This window comes from Apteryx mantelli, chromosome 3 (assembly GCF_036417845.1).
Source record: "Apteryx mantelli isolate bAptMan1 chromosome 3, bAptMan1.hap1, whole genome shotgun sequence".
NCBI lineage: Eukaryota > Metazoa > Chordata > Aves > Apterygiformes > Apterygidae > Apteryx > Apteryx mantelli.
In genome coordinates, this window is record NC_089980.1 from 58,237,283 (window position 1) to 58,253,965 (window position 16,683).

General features: G+C 40.4%; 1 protein-coding gene across 3 annotated transcripts in view; it reads left to right on the plus strand.

The window, feature by feature from the left end:
- The window catches only part of SLC35F3 (solute carrier family 35 member F3), a 193,385-nt gene that overhangs the window by 23,771 nt on the left and 152,931 nt on the right, over positions 1–16,683 (plus strand). Inside the window, exon 1 of one of the 3 annotated variants that reach the window (XM_013945479.2) lies at positions 7,747–7,776. The exons of the other annotated variants lie outside the window; for them this stretch is intronic. The gene's annotated coding sequence lies outside the window, so the exon portion shown is untranslated. Of the gene's footprint in view, positions 1–7,746; positions 7,777–16,683 lie in introns of those variants that run through there. 3 annotated transcript variants of the gene reach the window in all.

Consider the following 16,683-nt stretch of genomic DNA (forward strand, 5'->3'; position numbering starts at 1 on the left):
TTAAAATTCAAGAAATGTTATGACAAACTAGCTTTTTGAGCCTAAGAATCCACTTCACTTAGGATATTTTAATTAAAAATAACATCAAAAGTTTGTGCCAATTTTTCAACTTCTAAATCAAATTGCAGTTTTCATCCACAAACAGCATAATAAAACCATAACATATAAAAGGTTAATCATCATAAGTGTCAAGCAGCAACTCTGTTTTACTACCTAAGAATCTGAGTAATTTACATCACTGCTTAAATGACTGTGTATATCTATATACTATAACTTGTTAAAAAATCAGCGAATTTACTGTGAAGGGCATCTTAGGTTTAATTTTATTTTTAAAAAGTAATTAAAAATATTTATTTTTAATTATATTTTTTGATTTATATATTCATTTAGCTGCTATAATGCAGCTTTCATCTGGGGAGAAACTAGTTAGATTAACATAAAACAATGTGAGAAGAATTTTATGGAGAGAGTTAGAAGTCTATAGAGAAGATATGTTAGCTGGTCTTTTTCACAAGGGAAGAATTAGAAGGTGCTCAGTGAAATGATCAGGCACTAATCTTCAAACAACCATAAAGAAATTGTTTGGGCTTTTTTTAAATTTGTTTATTTTCTGCACTCTTGTAATAAGATTATAGAACTCACTGCCCCAGGATATGCGGAAGCTAAAAAGGAACAGGGCGTGCTGGAAAAGGAACGAAGCATTTATGGAGAACAGGTCTATTGCTAGTGACAGCCTTGATGCAGCCTCTGGCTGGTAAAGTCCCTTGATGTCTAATTACTGAAGCATATATGAGGGGAGTGGTCGTTCTGCTCCTGTTTCCCATACTTTCCAATAAGCATCTGTAGTTGGTCACTGATCATACTGGTACTCCCCATTAGGGGCAAATGTCAGCTGTGCCATAGCAAATGAATCCCCTTCCTCTCCCCCTCCAGAAAAAGGACACAAAACTGAAAGGAGAAAGTCTGGAAGTCAAGGAGTCAAAAATGTGGAGAGAGGGAGCAGGAGGGGAAACCTGGGTGAAGCACCCCCACCACTCCCTGAAGGCAGCCAAGGACCGGGGCAATGCTGCCCTGTGGTGCAGGGGGATATTTAAAAAGGTAAGAGGAAAAGTACAGCTAGGATGTCAAGAGATTGTGGAGGAGCTGGCAGAGGGGTGGCAGCCTTGTGTGGTTGAAGTGCATGTGCACCAAGGGCTCCCTCTTGCCACAGAAAGGGCTTCGCTCAGAGCTCCCATCAGCTCTGCTGTGAACATGGCAGTGGCCACTGCTCTGCAGAGGGTTTTTCAGTTCCCATCCTCCTGCCCCATGTCTGTGCAGTTAGCTCAGAGTACGTGCTGCCTGTTTCCGTCTTGCACAGGCTGCCTCCTGACACCCAGAGCTCCTGTTGGCTAGTGTCTGGGCAGAACAGAAGGAAAGGAAATGGCATGAGCAAAGCACAGCATTGTACAGGTGTTTCTGAAGAGCAGTTCAGAGGGAGTGGGCTGGAGTTCATGCAGCCTGCTAAAGAGGAGAGTGGATGATGCCCAGGCAGGCCCACAGGGCATAGCTGGTAAAAGGAGCTCCTAAGGGCTACGGGTGGTGGTGGCTAAGCCCTTGTCTGCCAGGGCCTTGAGAGAGAAGAAGGTTGCCAGATTCAGGGCAGCCCCCATCAGGAGCCAACAGTGGGGAACGCTGCAGGTGGGTCACCCTGTCAACCTCTAGCCTCACCCTCTGTGGCAGTTCATAAGCTCTGATCATTAAAACTATAGTCTTCTGCTTCCTGTTTTAAACTGCAGTTCTTCAATAACTTTAAGTAATTTCCCTCCTCTTGATTACTGGTCCTTATGCCTCTGATCTTCCACGAGTGAAAATTACTGGATTTGAGAGTTAACAGTGAAGTCCAAGGAAAAATAGGTTTTGCCTGTATACCTTCCAATCTTCATAAGCTCTCCATCTCAAAAAGAAATCTTCTCAGTGTTTCTTTTGTTTTATTTTCTGTTCCTTTTTCAAAAATCTTTGAGTTTTTTTAATTTGTTTTTTTGTCTTCCTCTTTATCTAAGAATGCTGAGGAAGACTAAGGCAGGTTGCTTCTGTTGAATGACTCTCTGAAGTCCTGAAAAAATTCATTCACAGTGAGAGATTTTCCCATCTGTTGTCCTGAGTCCATATTAAATAGGTTTAAGCAGAAATGAAAAGTAAACAAAGAGTTTTAAATAACCGGATTCAGCATCCTCTTTCTCTTTATGGAGAAGCTGCAGAACTCAGAAGCAACTGTGCTTTATTCTATCATAATTTCATGCTCTCATTATTTTTCAGTTATCCAACAAAACCTGAAGAGTTAAGAGCTATATTTAATGTAAGAAATGAGGAGAAACACCCTTCATGATCTTCTGTTTGAGTAACACCTCCTTCCAAGCATTCTTCATTCTTTGTAAAGAAGGAATAAAAGAGCAACATTTTTTTTGTTTGCTTTCTGCTGTTAGTCACCTTTCTACCATTTTCCTTTTTCAGTACCAGAAAATGTTTTCCTTTCAGGCTAAACCGTGCAGACTTTTTTTTTTCTTTCTTTTGTAAGAGGAGTTCTATGGGTAAGTGCAGATAAATTTCAGTGCTGTTTTTTTGAGTTAAATATCTTATTTCATCCTGGCTCTGTCTGGGCTTTCCTTCAACTTTTCCATACTGCTCTAATATACATTGTGACATTATTTGATTCCATAAGAAAAGAAAAATATAATAGAACAGTGTATCTAGTTAACTGCTATACTTGCTCGTTAAATTCTTTGCTTTTTGCCCGCTTGGTTACTACAATAAATTTACAGTGAATGTATGTTTTCTGACATTGGTTTTGTTCCTTTTCCCTTTTTTAATATTTCTGCTCTGTTGCTATATTTTATATTTTCTTGCACCTTCTGTTTGTCTGCATCCACACATTTTCTTCTTACGAAAAGCATTGGTAATTTCATTTTTATTAGGTGCATGTGGGACTTAGGATGTATGTTCCTTTCTAAATTAACAGGGAAAGCCGAGATCATCTGTAATTCTATTGGACTTTTTAGATGATCTACTGAATTACTGAAAAAAAAATAAAATAAACTTTCTTTTAGAGTTTTGCCTGAAAGTTCCTATCTATCGCTTTCCTTGCTTTTCTCTTAGACTAGACTTATTTCTTCATTTTTCATATCCTTTCATTTCTTCAAAGTTAGGGCCTACTAGATCATTTGTGTCTGTCTTTTGTCCTGCAGCCAAAGTTATGTTATATACATAGAGTCTTTTTTTGTGGAAGCACTTAGGTATGTGCCTAAAGCTGCCATTTTCAGGAAAACTCGTATGTACCTGTATATGTCCTCTTCATTCTAATGGATCTTAAATATGCATTTCTGACACTCCTCTGCTGCAGTCTTCCTGCTCCTGTCTTACAGGCTTTTCCTCAGAGACTGCATCTGACTGGAGGATGTTATTGTTAATCTTTGGTCTCATTACATCTGTGCTATTCATGCAACCAGAAGGGCTGACCTGCATGTCAAGTGCTGAATTCTAAATTATTTCTGTGCTGCTTAGGAGTATTGATACCATTATGCTTTCCCGGCAGGGTTACTCTTTACAAGGTAGGTTCAGGTTTTAATGTCATCTTTTATTTGAAGGTTTCTCAGATGCCAACCCAAAATACTGTGCAGAGCTTTTGTAATCAAGGTTTAGAACTGATTAAATTATCTACTTGTAAACAGTGTAAAGAGTCACTTCTTTTGCATAGTTTACAATATTTTTATTATGAAGCGGTCAGGGGGATGTAGAGGATGTAGGTCTGTGGTGCAACCACATTACTGGTTGCCAAATTTGGTTTTGCTGAAATTGAGCTGGGGGGCTTTTGATCCTGTTCTACAATCGTCAGTACCTGTGAAGGTGATGTCGTAACTGGGTAACAGATAACAATTAATGCTGCAACATCCTAAGTTTTAAATTAGCACTTTCTGCAAAAGCTCTTTAGTTGTTCTCTTGTTGACATATTATCAAAGGATATGAAATTCTGACTTAAAATAAATATTATCTTTTTGTCAAACTGAACTTAGCACAGCATCTCTGAATACATGGAGAGAAGATTCACTGGAGCAAGTAATATATTGCTGGTACAGTTCTACATTTAACACTAATTTTATAGAACATTAGTAGGGACAATGAAGTAATATAAAAGGACCTAAAACATTTTGAAATATGGGCAGAAAAAAATCAGTTGAGATTGGAAAAATGCCAGGTTGGACCCAGATCTGTGAGACTTTTGCTTGATACAGCTTCGGAAAAGTGACTTTTCGACGCAGATACTTGGTAGAGAGAGGAAAAATCTGAGATGCAACAGTAATGAAGGTTGCCTGAGAGTGGGAAAAAATATTGTAGACATAAATTTACAATAGGATATAAAAAAGCCTGACTGTTTATGCGTCATCAGCCCATCCTGGAGCAAAGGCAATTGATGCAATGATAGAATTGAACTTAACCTACTTTGTTTCTGGACACCATTTCTTTAATATATTATCTAACAGGAGGGAACTCAAGGGGAAAAATATGTTTGTTAGGTGGCTGAGGGGACCAGCTTATGAGTAACGACTAGCAGAACTGAGTATTGGTTTAAAAAATTTATTTAGCTTGACTAAGAAATAATAGAGGAAAGGACAAAAATACAATGCTGATGTTCTCTTAGTTTAGCATTCAGATCCCTGGAAGTAGTCAACGGACCATCCTGCTGTTTTCCACCTGGACTATCAGAATTAGTTTTGCCTAAGAGAAACACTTTCAGGAGCAGATTGGATGTGCTTTTCTGCCTGTGAAGTATCACACCTATTGCAAGGAAAAGTTTCAGGAGGTCTTGCTGGAACTGTGTCTTTGGTCTGCTGGCAGTGATTGCATCATTTGTAATGGAGCTATTGAGCCCTGCATTGCGCAGGTAACTGTCTTTAGGAGGAGTTGATGTGTGCTACCAGTGTCATGTTTAAAAAATAGATCCTGCACTGTTTGCAGGCATATGAATAAGTTTTGCCTTTCTGCAGGGTATTAGAAGTTATTAAAAGACAATGTGAAGAGTAGAAGCTAGAAGAAATTCATATACAGGTGGCATGGGCTGACACAAAGCAAATGGATCAAGGGCATTGAAAGCCTGAGCAACTCAGAGAAAGAGCAAGCCTCCCAGGACATTTGCTGCAAATGGCCAAGCTTGCTTTGTTTTCCAGGCCGTTTAATTTAATGAATAATGACTTTTTGCCCATAATCATGACTGATGGCATACCTCTTTGTCTGGAGGTTGAGACCAGAAGGTCTGTTACTCTTAGCACAACCTTGCAGAGGTTACCTATTACTTTAGCTGACTTCCTAACTAAAAATAAAGTCATTTTTGCAGTAAATGAGACCTGTAAATATTGCAGTATAATATACTAGAGCTCTGCTATGCAAAGGCCAAGGTTCCATGCCATGGAAAACATGTGAAGGAAACTGCTAGAGGCAGCACAGCTGACTTTTATTTGTGGTGATCCTTCTCTCAAGGGTTGGGGGAAGAAGAGTGGCACAGTACATGCCTTGGCTTTTGCCATGTGGGGCAGGACCTGGGTATCTACCCTTATGAAAACCAGGAGACCTCTCTCCTGCCAGCTGCATCTGAGAGTTTGGCCCCATGTGCCAAAAGGCAGTTTCCTATCTAGCATAGTGAAAGGGGAGACTTAGAAAAGTGCTTAGTGTTGTCACGAAGACCTGAAAAATGTGATCCTATTCCAGGAGTAGGTGCTGTTCTTTCTGTTGCTCTCTCAATCTGTTTCACCTCTGTGTGCAGCTAGGGGCATAAAAGACAAAAGCCCCAAGGAGTCATTTTTTGTTTGATCTTGTTTAGGTTTTAGATCTGTCCCTTTTCACTGTGTGCAAAATGATTCAGACCAAAGATTCCTGTGAAAAACAGGAGGTGAGTGGACTGGAGACACTGAAATATGTCAGGGGACGCTGAAATAAGTCTGGGACCTAACTCCATGTCTCTTCTGAACACTGGACTAAAACAAAGAGAGGGCACATTATACTTTTCCTCAAACTCTATCCCAACTAACCTGGTAGTACTCTAGACTCTAGGAACAATCATGGTCGCTGTCTCCTCATAACCACTCATAACTACATCAGCCTCATCTGTGAATATTGTCCTCTGCTCCACCAGCACCAACCATTAGCTAACCAATTAACCTAAACTAGGAACTCACAACAGTTAATCTGCATTTGGCTTGGAGTTGTTGCTTTTATTTGAGATATAAAGATGATCTTATGTGCCTGAAAGCTTATCTTTGTTTCCTTTTTTTTCCCACACCTATAAACATGTTTGCTTATACCATCATACTATAACAACATTATTGACATTATTGGTATTCCAGTTTTGGGTTGATATGACAAGGGACAAAGAGAAGGGTGTTAAGTTTTATTCTCTAGGCAGTACAGTTACTGTAAGATATGAAAGTTTTCTAGTGGTCATAACCTCAAAGCTTGTGAGTTTCATCCAAAGTCACTTTTCTTAAGAAAGTAAAGAATGTGGTCAAGTGTTTATTTTTTTTTCTTTTTGAAGAAATGTCTGTTTTAAGTAGATTTTCCCGCTTTCTGAAAAAGAATAATTAAAAACAATGCTCAGTTTTTAACTGAAATGTAATGGCAATGATACTGATCAGTATCTTTAGTTTTTAATGCTATGTCAAAGCTTATCTTGTAGTTATGTTGTAAAATACCAACTTTATTTTAAAGGAGAAGCTGTGTTTTGGATAGCTCTCATTAGAATGAAATACAGTAGTGGAAAGTTCTTAGATCACCTGAGATCACTAATAAAATGACTACTGTTTTTAGTACAATCATTACATGAACCTTTTTTTAATTTTAATATTTGTTGGGGGAGTTAGATTTTTTTATTTTTGAAATCTGTTTGGAAATCATTTTGATGAGTATTCTTGCTGTAATCTTACTCCATTTGCTTCTCTTTAGCTCAAGGTTAGCAGCATAAATCTTCATTTGATTTTAAGGTTTTGTTGTGCTAATGTGTCTTGTAGGTTAATGAGGTCACATACTGAAGTCTTAACAGCTTTTTCCTTTTTTTCCTCATATCAGATGTTTTGAAACAATTGTTTTTCTTGCTTTTTCTCTGGACAGTATGAATCTGACTTAATAATGCATGAATGTGGGCTTTGTTTAATAAAAGCAATTGTGTGAAGAAGTCCTGATGTTCTAAACAACATCACAGGAAAGATGTCAAGAAGCTTCGGTGTCCAGCATCTTTTTGGAAGGCTTAAAAATAAAAGGGAGAATAATGTTTCTTAAAGCTTTTTGCCTTGACCTAGTTTTGTTCCCATAAATGTCAGTGGTAGAATTCCCATTAGTCTGCGGAGTAGACAACACTGAGAACTTTGAATGTGCAGAAAGGGGTTTTCAAAAGCACTGAATAAACACAAATTGATCAGCTAAATGCCTGATACCCCTGAGGGAAGCAGTGATTGCTTAAAGGCTTTTTTTTTTTTTTTTTTAGACAAACAAACAAAAACAGTACTTCTATTTCTTCCATCCACCCTTTCAAACCAGTGACTTGTGTGCAACTTCTGTGAGCAACTGTGGGAAGTTTAAGGCCTGGACAGACATTTTCTGACATACCTTGTGCAGAGGTTTTGGATGTTGTCACTCAGCCATATACCCTATGGCAAATTTGGCAGGGTCCCATTCACAGTGCAGTGTCTTAGCTCAAACCTGGTGTCACTGGCTACGCTGCTTAAAACGAAAACATTGCATCAGAGTTACTGAGAGGTAAGTATGCGTTCTCTTCTATATGCTTGGCTGTAGGGCAGGTACCTCCAGCAAAGTGAAAAAAAGAAACAATTGGAAGTAGCAAAATCTTAAATCATTGCAGCAAGATTGTCACAAAACATCTGCTGGTACTTTTAGTACAAGTCACAGTGGAGATACATTAGTTAATGTATTGCAGATTATATCATTAATAGTGCATAACAATGCACACAATCGTCTACATGTTGTCATGTGGTGATATAAATATATGGCTGCTTGTTTATTAATTGGACTTGTCTGTTGTTTTTTTCAAAGGACATTGAGAGATACTAAAGAGGATTGAATTCATGCATGCCATACTTTGCAAATAAATTATTTGTGGCTGTTACATCAGTCATGTGCCTTTTATGTTTTATTTTCATCTCTTGTACTTGTTTTTCAGATAGAAATAGACTAACTTAAGCATGCAAGAAGTTACATGTGTATATCTAAGCAACCCAATTCTTCTGTTCTGTGAAGTGGCATTGCGATAGGGGCCTGTGCTGCACGAGGATGAAGTATGAGCAATGTGTCATTCCCCTTTCAAATAACACTCAACCTGTGTTTTGTCTTGCTGTTGCCTCATCTACTGTAATTTCAACCTACTACCGACTCTAGAGGCTACAATGTGAGCCTTAATTATACCCATCTGAAGAAAAATGCCAATGAATCAGCTCTTCATCAGGCTGAATATTAAAATGTCTCAAAATAAAGTATTTGCTACATTTACAGATTTAAAAGATTCTTTGGTTGCCTGGCAACCGCAGAAGAAAATGCAAACAGAATGCTGCTTTTCAGTGATGATGGGGAGAGCAGCACTTAATTGTAACAGCAGTACTTTAAAATGGAAGTCCACATCTACTAATCCAGGTTTCTCTCCAGGTAGACACGTCCACCTCCTTCTGGACTCTCTGATCTCCATGGAAAGTAGGCATCATTAGCTGAAGGATCATTCAGCTACAGAAACAGGTGCACAAATTGCTAGTTGTATAGCTCTTGTTCACTGGACTTTGAGGACTGTTGGTGCCTCTGAGCATTTAACTGGGCTGTAACCATGCACTCCGTTGTTGCGTAGTCACCTGTCAGAGTGATGAACAGTTGTTCATCACAAATGTCAAACCTGGATCTATCTTGCTGTGACTTAAAAAAAAAAAAAAAAAAAAAAAAAAAAAAAAAAAGCTTCAATCTCAGCCACCATGGAATTATGGATTGACGAATATGATTGTTCCCTTTCTCTTTGCAGCAGCTTTTCATGTTTTGGCAAAGTGTTAACATGGTCACCTCTGTCGTCTCTTCTCCTTTTGCATCTCTGACTTCTCCTTGTAGCTCTCCATTGCTAGATCTCTGATCGCTCTCCCTGTTTTCTTCTGGACTCTGTCCAGATGGTCCGCTTTGTTCTTGACAGCTACTCCAGTCGTGACCTTACCTGTGCTGGATGTGTACATTACCTACTGATGCAGTGCAAAGGGGGAAGGACCTGCTCCAATTTGCTTGAGCTGCAGGACCACATGCCCTCATGGCATCTTAGCCAGCAGTGAAGTGTGTGCCAGTTGCTGTACCTAGGCTCACACCTCACACGTGTAGAGCACTGGTGCTGGAGGACACTGCAGGGGGGGGCACTCTGTGTTTGCCCAGGTGCACCGCTCCAGCTTTGACTACACCACAGTGGAAAGCACTTCCAGTGCTAATGTGGATGCACCCAGTAGGTCTACAGGTCTGTACTTTCAGTACTGTCCTTTTCTTTGTACATCCCAGGCAACAGAATGGCCTTGATTGCTTTTCTTCGCATTATCATCAACAGTAGCCCCTTCTTCCACAGGAATACTATCCTATATTAGCATTACTGATTTTTCCCATCAGTACACAGGCCTGCTGAATAGCATCCAACCTTCCCGGCAAGAGGTTGGTGAAATGGCACAAATGAAGCTGCTGTTTAGGCAGCTGTCCCTGCCTTCCCTAGTGTAGAAATTGCATACTGAACAGCAAGTGAACCAGAAAACAGAAGTATGTAATCACACAGTAAAATTATACCACAGCATAGGGAAGGGCAGATAGTGAAAGGGTACCTAGTGGTCCAGGGCAGTAATGCGAGATTCCTGTGCTCTGGTTTCATTTCCAAGGGGCAGTTCAAGTGCTGAAATGGTGTAAAAAAAAATAATAGAGATTTTTAAAGTGATTCTCATATATAAGAAATTAAAGCAAAATTTGCAATACATAAGGAAAATTGATACTGAAAATATGTTTTTGCCTACTTGATGCTCAGTGCATCCTACCCTAGTTGTGTTGGGGTGGGCTGGAGGTCTATAACGCCTGTAGCCGTGCTTTGATCAACTAATGTACTCTCTATTTGATGCTGCCATCAACCCTTCTTAGCTTTTAAAAATCTATTAAGTCTATTTTTACCTTTTTCATGGTCGAATAAGATAGAAAACATGTGTTATTGTTTTTCCTTGAGAGTGTTCCCTTCCTGATAAGGAGTAGAAAAGTACAGGGGCAGTACAACTTTCATAATTTACTGTTTGGTACTTAGGAACCAGCTTCTCATATATTACCTGTCTCTGGCCCCACTATGTGTTCTTTCTGATGTCTGGACTTTGTAATTGGCCTTTACATTTTTCCAGTGAATTCCTGTAATACTTTCACAGGCTGGATAAAATTGTAATTAAAAAAGGAGGATGTTGCAAGCCCTTTATTTTTTTCTCCATTTTATAAACTGGAGTATATGAAGACTATACTGTATGTTTACTTTCTTAACTGTGAAAGCTCCAGATTGCATAGAGCTTTCTAAAGCTTCAGATTGTGTAGAGGGCTTTTTTCTACTAAGTTACATTTCAAAATTCTTGTCTAAGCTGGGATATCCAGTTCCAGGGCTTCATTGGTATCCTTATCACAGAAACAGTATAGGCAAAGCTGAGGAGTAAAAGGTCTGAGCAGTAGTTGTAGCTACCAATGCTATGCCAGATACAGCACTTCTGCATGTCAAGGAAGCTGACTGCTTACAGTTCTCCAGCAAGATCTGCTGGTGGGAGCTTTGGGGCTTGTGCTTCCATGTCACTTGAGCAGTTTTGAAAATCTCACATTGAGGTGCCTGAATATGAATTCAGAAGCCTCATTTAGGCTCCTAAACAGTTCATTCTGCTTGTATTTAAAAAGTTAACTGTAGCTTTGTTAAAAGGTTGCAAATCAAGATTACTTTCCTTTCTTAAGGCTGGGCGTTTTTGTTGGGATGGATTTGTATTTTGTGAAAATAAAGAAGCCATAATCTTTAGTGCCTGATGCTACAGTAATAATAAACATACTTCATTTTAAGTACAGAAGTAGTTTATGGAAGATTTGGAGAGTAACGATATGAGTAACACTTCACTAGTGTCTGTTTTGCCTGCAGGCTCTTTTTGTAAATTGAGGTAACATTATCCAGCAATAGCAACATTTAAAAAATACAGCATTTTCAACTTATTTCATTGTGAAAGTTTATCTAGAATGGGAGCAGGATAATTGTTGAGATAATTTAAGGCTATGAAAAAAACAGATGAATTCTTTTTTAAAAGGGAAGTAATTTTAAATCAGTTATTTAAGCTGAACTAGATGTAATCATCTTTCCTTGGTGTTTTCAGTCATTTTCCTCCTCTCCCTCTTTTTTCAGTTGTTTAGTTTCCCTGCTGGCCATCTTTTTCCTTGTCTACCCGTTTTTCATTTACTGTATTCATTCTTATCTTGGTTTTACTGTTCTGTTCCTTGCTGATGCAGCATTGCCAGCTCCTTTGATTTGCTTAAACAAGCTGCAGTGCAAAAGGCATACCTGTGTCCTGCAGCTTTGCTTTGAAAGTATGGAACCTGTCCTAGGCCCTGTTGTCTTTCAGTGTCAAGGGCTGGCAAATGTTTTAAGGAAGTGCTTCTCAGCAGCTGTTGTGCATTACCTGTTATGACTGGTCAGCAGGATTTTCCCTTTAGACTTCAATCTGTAGGCCCATAAACTTTTCTATAAAGTGTCAGACATCTGCTGTCAGCAAGGTGATAGAGTGATAAGCAAAACCTGTGTTGATGAGATATTAATAGGTGTCTTTTAATAGGTGATCTTCTGTGTTGAACAGCAGATGTAATTAATTATTCCCAACAGTGGAAGTATTCTAGCAGCAAAGATAATCAGTTCATATTCACACTAGTGCATATATACCTGGGCGGCAGCTGCTGCTGCTGCTTTTCAAACTCAGTGCAGTTTCCCTAATAATTTTATTAGCAGTGCCTGAAAGCTCATAGAGAATTCAAGGTGAATAAGCTGACTGGCAAAGAGCAGAAGCTCCACAGGCTCCCTGTGCAGCCCATTTGCCTTAGCTCAGAGAGAAGGCAGATGACATAGGTCAGGGTAATTCATTACCTGTCAGAGACCAACTGTAGCCCTGGACCTGTCAGGCTCCCTGCCAGGCCAGAGTGGTTCTTTGGACATGTAAGAAGAAGGAATGCACTGGCCAGGCAATGCGTGTGGGACATGGCTGCTTCAAGGGCAAAAGCAGCAGTGCAGAGGTGTCTCCTGTGAGTCTAGGTGTGGTATCTACTGTCTTTCCATGAAGCAGTTTAAAGGTCTCTCCCCAGGAGAGAAGCGGTCAGCAGGGGCAGTGAGGTAGGTATTCGTGACTGACCCATATGTGCTCAATAGTCTCTTGAGTCTAGATTCTAAGTGCTGCAAGAGTAAAAACATTTTCTAGTATGCTGAAGATAAATATTTATTCAAGTTTTCTCCTTCTTGCTGTGATTTGCTTTCAGATTTAGTATTAATGATGGCATTAATATTGAAGCTGTCTACAGTAGGGGATACACACAGTCTTGGTGACAAAAAAGTTTTGATTCAATGGAATTGGTCAGACGGTGCTATTGGCAAGGTAATTCATCAAGCGGGATTGCCACTGGGTTTTTTTCCAACCTGTTTGGCTGATAATTCCTGCAGACCTGACCTTTGCCATGTGACCTACTGAGCAACAGCCATTTGTCCAGAGTGGGTCAGGGTGTTTTGCAGATGTAGCCACCTAAGAAGAAATAACACAACAGCGTTTTAGCAACTCTTTGCTTGATATGGAAAAGCTGTACTAATCTCCATATTTGAAAACAAAGGCAATCGTAGACTAGCCCTATGTGCTTAAAAGCTGTAATCATACAAAATGCAGAATGCAGCTTGAATTAGACTTAAATGCCAGCAAATCCAGCAGCCAGGAAAAAAAATGATAGGGATTTTATGGTCCAAAAGCCAATTAAAGCTTTACAGAGCTTATAGAAGAGATTTAAGCTTAAAGCCTTCATGAAAGCTTGCAGAACATGCCAAAGCAGAAAATAGCAACAGTTCGCAGAAGCTAAATCTTTTATCCAAAGTGAACTCTGTCATCTCAAATTGTCACTGTTTGTAATCTGAATCAAATACTGAAAGTACACTTATTAGGAAAGGAAAAGTTGAGGTTGGGGAGGTAATAGGAAAATGCTTAGGAAACTGCATGTGATCACCCATCAAAAAAAAATAATCCTGATCTTCAGATAGTGGCGTTATGTCAAGTTCAAGGACAATGTTGAATAGTTTCACTTGAAAACTAACTCTTGCATTAATTGTAATTTGCCTGCTATGCTCAGAAAGAGATACGAATCTAAGTCTTGTTAAAATGTGCTTGTTTGGAAACAGTTTATAATAAAATCTGAAGGCGAGAGAGAGGGATTTGTGAGCTGAGAATTCATAATCCCAGTGCTTTGAAGATCTTTTTTTCTTCTCCATACCCGAGAAGAAAACATTGGGAACCATAATTTATTTCATAGCATTTAAAGGAACAATTTGTTCATATATAGTCTGTACATCAGTAGGATTCGTTGTTGTGCTGCTCCTGAATATATAGTATTCGTGCTGACACATGCTTCAGGAGGCTCAGCTTTTTACTTGATGATCCTAATTATTTTCAGTAGGTAAAGGGACCAGTTGTTAATGAAAACAACCAAAGCAGTTTTCACCATTAATAAGTACTGAAGGCATCAACTATGGGCAAGGACACTACTTCCATTCAGTGCGTGCAAAGGGCCTAATATAATGTTTTATACCTTTTTAAGCATAGTAAAAATATGATTAATATTAATAACACTAACATCATTTGGCTAATAGAAGCATTTTGTAACCAAACCTATTGAAAAGAGCGTCTCAGGAACACTCTATCTCTATTATGCACTTTAAACTTTTCTGAAGAAAAATTTTGAGCTGAGCGTTTGGAACAACCCAGAGACAGCTGTCCATATGGACTCCCACAAATGAAAGATTTGTATTTAGCTGCATCAAACTGAGCTCCCTGTCTTTCTTATGATGGCTGCTGGATTTGTTCGGGTAGACCAGTGATACAGACCCTCTGTCACCCTCTGAGTAACTGGCATGTTCTGTATCAGTTGTGGGAAATTTCCTGCGTCTGAAATTTTATGTATTCATTCTTAACACTTTTTCTTATCAACAATTAATGCAGAAACTCTGATGGTCAGCCCAGAATGACTCTTGAATAGTATATTACTCCATTTTCTCTGATTCTGTCATTCACTTTTACCTTTTCATAGTTAAAAATTATTGGATATTCTTAGTAATTAAACTTTTTAAAATTAGATGTGCTGTTAAATGTGCTTCTGTTTATCAGGTGAACTTCTCTTTTAAAAAATCTGGCAGGAAAAATTCATTCATTCCTACTAATTCCCTTGATTTTGATGGGATATAAGCTTAGGCATTTACTTCCTAATCATTTCACTTATTGCTTCTAGGAGGTGAAGGAAAGACTAGAATTTAGAAAATGAGCTAGGAGAACTGTGCCTGAGATGGCATAGCCAAGCATGAATCTGGGATCCGGAGACAGTTATGTGCAGCCCAGACGAAGGAAAGTCAGACATGAAAGCAGTCCTTGGAAAATGAAGCAGAAAAGTCTGGGTCTGGTTTGACATTCTCCCTTTCAGAGCTGTAAATGGGTTCCAGGATTCATGAATCTCAGCATTCCTCCACAGTTATTAAATAACTATGCAAACCCATGTGTGCCTCATGCCCTGTCTGTGCTAATCCTGTAGCGGGTGTCAGTTCTTTCAGTAGCTCAAGTAATAGGTGTCTCACTAGTGCTTTCAGAAAAATTTCACCTGGCTTGATGAGTGAGTTTCAGTAGGATGCTGTGATTCATTTTTTCTCACTTTGCTTTCACTTTAGAAGTAGTGAATTACAAAGAAATGATTATTTAAGTGGATATCACTAAGAAGGAAAAGTGGAGTAATTTGGAAATGCCAGACTCCAGGCCTGTACAGCCTGGACATGACCCAGTTTGTGTAGGTGGGTTCACCAGAGTCCATGAATCCAGGCCACTGTAGTCTCTTATAGCCATTCAACAGACAGCTCAAAACACTGCACCTTTCATCTTCTCCACAGACATTTAGTCATCACTGGCCATAAAATGCTTTTGATCCTGTAATTACAGAATCACAGAATGGTTGAGGTTGGAAGGGACCTCTGGAGATCAGCTAGTCCAACCCCCCTGCTCAAGCAGGGTCACCCAGAGCACATTGTACAGGGTCGTGTCCAGGCGTGTTTTGAATATCTCCAGAGAAGGAGACTCCACAACCTCTCTGGACAACCTGTTCCAGTGCTCTGTCACCCTCACAGTGAAGAAGCTTTTTCTCATGTTCAGATGGAACTTCCTGTGTTCCAGTTTGTGCCCGTTGCCTCGCGTCCTGTCGCTAGGCACCACTGAAAAGAGTCTGGCCCCATCCTCTTGACACCCTCCCTTCAGATACTTGTACACATTGATAAGATCTCCTCTCAGCCTTCTCTTCTCCAGGCTAAACAGGCCAAGCTCTCTCAGCCTTTCCTCATAAGAGAGATGCTCCAGTCCCCTAATCATCTTTGTAGCCCTCCGCTGGACTTGCTCCAGTAGTGCCACATCCCTCTTGTACTGGGGAGCCCAGAACTGGACGCAGTACTCCAGATGTGGCCTCACCAGGGCTGAGGAGAGGGGGAGAATCACCTCCCTCGACCTGCTGGCAACACTCTTCCTGATGCACCCCAGGATGCCATTGGCCTTCTTGGCCACAAGGGCACATTGCTGCCTCATGCTTAACTTGGTGTCCACCAGCACTCCCAGGTCCTTCTCGGCAGAGCTGCTTTCCAGCAGGTCAACCCCCAACCTGTCCTGGTACAGGGGGTTATTCCTCCCTAGGTGCAGGACCCTGCACTTGCCTTTGCTGAACTTCATGAGGTTCCTCTCTGCCCACCTCTCCAGCCTGTCCAGGTCTCTCTGAATGGCAGCACAGCCCTCCGGTGTATCAGCCACTCCTCCCAGTTTTGTATCGTCAGCAAACTTGCTGAGGGTGCACTCTGTGCCTTCATCCAGGTCATTGATGAAGAAGTTGAACAAGACTGGACCCAGTACTGACCCCTGGGGGACACCGCTAGCTACAGGCCTCCAACTAGACTGCACCGCTGATCACAACCCTGTGAGCTCTGCCATTCAGCCAGTTCTCAATCCACCTCACTCTCCACTCATCTAGCCCACACTTCCTGAGCTTGTCTATGAGGATGTTATGGGAGACAGTGTCAAAAGCCTTGCTGAAGTCTAGGTAGACAACATCCACTGCTCTCCCCTCATCTACCCAGCCAGTCATTCCATCAGAGAAGGCTATCAGATTGGTTAGGCATGATTTACCCTTGGTGCAGCCATGCTGACTACTCCTGATCACCTTCTTGTCCTCCACATGCTTGGAGATGGCCTCCAGGATGAGCTGCTCCATCACCTTTCCAGGGATGCAGGTGAGGCTGACTGGCCTGTAGTTCCCTGGGTCCTCCTTCTTGCCCTTTTTGAAGATTGGGGTGACATTGGCTTTCTTCCAGTCTTCAGGTACCTCTCCTGT